The 3,497-nt window shown below is 49.6% G+C and overlaps 1 long non-coding RNA gene across 1 annotated transcript in view; it reads right to left on the bottom strand.

Moving 5' to 3' along the window:
• LOC138840961 (uncharacterized) overlaps positions 1-3,065 on the bottom strand; it is a 3,307-nt gene extending 242 nt beyond the window's left edge. Inside the window, exons 1-3 of the long non-coding RNA XR_011376281.1 lie at positions 2,770-3,065; positions 1,643-1,736; positions 1-339 (exon numbers count right to left, since the gene is read on the bottom strand). The exon at positions 1-339 is cut by the window's left edge and continues 242 nt beyond it. This is a non-coding gene — a long non-coding RNA (uncharacterized lncRNA). The remainder of the gene's footprint in view (positions 340-1,642; positions 1,737-2,769) is intronic.
• Positions 3,066-3,497: the final 432 nt, after the last annotated feature.

Here is a 3,497-nt window from a genome sequence, read left to right as displayed (position 1 = left end):
TACTGCTATGCGGAAAAGTTAGCCCCCTCTTTTTTTGTAGTTGGTCATGGGGTTTGAACTCTGGACCAGGGTGCTGTCCCTCAGCCCTTCAGCTGAAGGTGAGCAATATCCCACTTGAGCCACAGCACCAAATCCTGTTCTCTGGTGGTCCATTGGATATCAAGTCTCACAGACTTTTCTGCCCAAGCTGGCTTGGAACCATGGTCTTCACATTTCAGCCTTCTGAGTAGCTAGGATGACAGTTGTGAGCCACCAGAGGCTTCCAGCTTCACCTCGTCTTGCCACAATCTTCTTGCAACCCTTCACTTCAGACTTTGTCACCCAGCATCCAAATCTGTCCTTCAATGGAGAGAATACAGACACAATAATCCCACCCCTGCACCCATTTGCCCACTCCCTGCCTGCCGCAGTCCAAGTCCTCTTGAAGCTCTGGCTTCAAACTGGGGCAAACGGGGAGTTCTTAAAAATGTCTGTACATTGAAGCCAGCAGTTGGTCTCCCAAACAAAGCCTCTCCCACACACACACCTCCACCATTTTGCTTTCTTTCTTTTTTCAGTTGTGGGGCTTGAATTCTGGGCCTGGGTGCTGTCCTTGAGTTCTTCAGCTCAAGGCAAGCACTCTACTACTTGAGCCACAGCACCACTTCCAGTTTTCCAGTGGTCCGTTGGAGATAAGAGTCTCAGGGTCTTTCCTGCCCATGATAGCTTTGAACCATGATCCTCAGATCTCAGCTTCTGAGTACCTAGGATGACAGCCATGAGCTACTGGCACCTGGCCAAAGATAATTTTCCATCCTTTTCATCCTATCCCCTCAGGAGACAGATATCTGAGGACTACAGTTGGATTCCACCCATGGCACAAAGTCCATTAGAACTTTTTTTCTACAATTAAACTCCCAAAAAAGTTGGAAGTGAAGCTTTGGCTCAAATGGTAGAGTGCTAGCTTTGATCATCAAAGACAAGGGATAAAACCCAGTCCTTAGCTTCAAGCTTTTTCTAGCAAAGACCCACCTAAGAAAGGGAAGCAGGTTGGTACACGGGAGCTCAAAGTTCACACATAATACTCAGGACTCCCAGAACAGACCCCATCCGGCTCTGATTCTCTAGATTCTATGTCCTACATCATGGCAGTCTTAGATGGGACTGACCATGAACCAAGTTAGGATGTTGAAGTACAATCTCATACTGAGGATCCCTTGACCTTATCAAAGACTCAGGATCTCTAACTCTCCTGCCTTGACACTGGGCAGCAAGGTGAGTTGCAGTTATCCAACCACAGGATGTGAATATGAAAGGATTTCTCAGCCAGGGACTCCAACTGGATGGGCTCCAGGTCCCTCTATCTCTGAAAGAAATGTTCCTAGGTTGTGAGTATCCTCAAAGAAACAACCCTGCTCAGAGCCCAGTGCCTCTTGTTTTCCCACTAGCCTCTATCCAAGCCTGCCCCACCTTCAGTCAGCCCTTTCTGAATCCCAGATCTGCCATGTAGACTAAAGGTTGAGCCAGCAAAGAGACCCACCCACCTCTGCCTCTGAGAATGGCAGTCACGTGGTCCTAGTGCCCTCTACAGGAAGTCTCAAAGTAACTCAGGTCTCGACTCCTTCCTCATTCCCTGACTGTCCTGTGCCAGTGGCCCACTTACCTCTGTCTATGGTGGCGGAATAAACACCGGGAGTGTCATCTTCTGATTGAGCCAACGAAAGTCCCAGTCCCCAAGGATGTACTGAACAGGCATCCTGCAGTGGACAACAGCCAGGCAGTCAATGGTGAACCCAAGGTTCCAGGACTCTTAATAGAAGTGTGGCTGGGTCAAAGACTCTATAACTGGTGGTCTATATTGTCAGGAAAGGTCATGGCTCCAATGTCCTGAAACACCTGACCTGGGATCGTCCTACCTCTTCCCTCATCCCAACACCTCCCTGTCCCTTAGACAATTTCTTATTATCTGTCCAGGAAATAAACTTGCTGGGGCCGGGATAATTGAAACCTGGTGACCCCCCCCCCCCCCTGAGCCCTAGGTCCTTCCTGAGGCTGCTTCCCCGTGCAGTTGGTGACCACACAGCTCCTAGATGTCATGAAGTTGCTGAAGGGTCAGTGGCTTAATCCTACATACTGGCTTTAGGCTCTGAAATGTTACCCACAGAGATTGTGAGTGGTTGGCTTTCTTGATCCAGGGACTCCAAACCAAGGCTCGCATGCTCCCTTCTTCCTTCCTTTCCTCTTTTTTTCCCTTCATCCTTCCTTCCTCTCTCTCTGTTTCCTTCCTTTGTCTCACTCCTGGCCTTGAATTCAGAGCCCGGGTGCTGTCCCTTAGCCTTTTTACTCAAGGCGACCAGTCTACAGCTTGAGGTACACATCCATTTCTGGCATTTTCTTTTTGGTTGTTAGTTGGAGATAAGAGTCTTATAGTCTTTCCTGTCTGGGCCTTAAGCCTTGATCCTCCCATCTCAGGCTCCTAAGTAGCTAGGATGACAGGCATGAAGCCCCAGCATCCAGTTCAAACCAAGGTTTCTTCATGTGCTGTGGAACCAGCACCAGAACCTTTCATCATCTATGACCCCCACTCCCTTACCCCCTTGAGCATGGCGCATACTGTAACTCTTTGTTGGATTACTAAATGAGCATCTGTCTATGACAATATTATAGAAAAGTCCCATTCAATTCATGTAAGCATCCTGGGGCAGGGCGGGGGGAGGCAAAGCCTGATGTAGCTCTCCCACAGTTCTCCCTCGTCCCTCTTCCCACCCTCCTGATGCCACCGCACTTAACTGTTTTGGCTCCCAGGATGTGAGCCACGATGTGCTCGCTGGATTCTGGGGCCACTGGGATGCCTATCTGCTCAAAGATCTCTGTCCAGTGGCCAACCAACTCTGTGGCACTCCATGCCCCCTCAGGTGTGAATGAGGTTGCCGTGAGCTGAACCCCTGGCTCAAGTGGCCTCCTTTCCTCTCCGTGGGGCCAGACAGGATGGTCCACTATATCTGGCCCCAAGTTTCATGTTACAGAGAAAGGATTCTCGAGGCATCCCGGATCTCTAAATCTTCCACAGTCCATTGCAGGTGCTGAAAATCATCTCTGCTCACAGCTGGCAGGCTGGGGATGGTGAGGTCACTCTCTGCTCCCCATGACATCCTTGACTGTGGTGGTCACCCTGGAGAGAGCTGTAGAAGAATCAGCAGCTGCCAGAGAAAGGCAGTCAAGGCACGACATTCATAGCAGGAGACCATCTGGCTTGGGAACTCTGTGTGTGCCACTTTGAACTTCACTGTCTGACCGCTGAATTGGTTCATGTAATTTGACCCATGAACCCAAGCATTAGTGGAAATTGCCAGCTTCAAGAAAAAAAAAAAACCTGGAAAAGGTGGCATATCACTTGTCCCAATCAAACTTAAAGGGTTCCAAAGTCAGTGGTCCCCTTTTCCTTCCAGACAGCCTACAGCAGGTTACAGAAACTGGCATTCAGAGAGCTCTAGCTAACTGCCACAGTATGATACCGA

Source organism: Dipodomys merriami, unplaced genomic scaffold (genome assembly GCF_024711535.1).
Source record: "Dipodomys merriami isolate MVZ:Mamm:240054 unplaced genomic scaffold, mDipMer1.0.p SCAF_308, whole genome shotgun sequence".
NCBI classification, from domain to species: Eukaryota; Metazoa; Chordata; class Mammalia; order Rodentia; family Heteromyidae; genus Dipodomys; species Dipodomys merriami.
The sequence above is the reverse complement of the archived record's forward strand: the minus strand, read 5'-3'. Positions and strand labels throughout refer to the sequence as shown.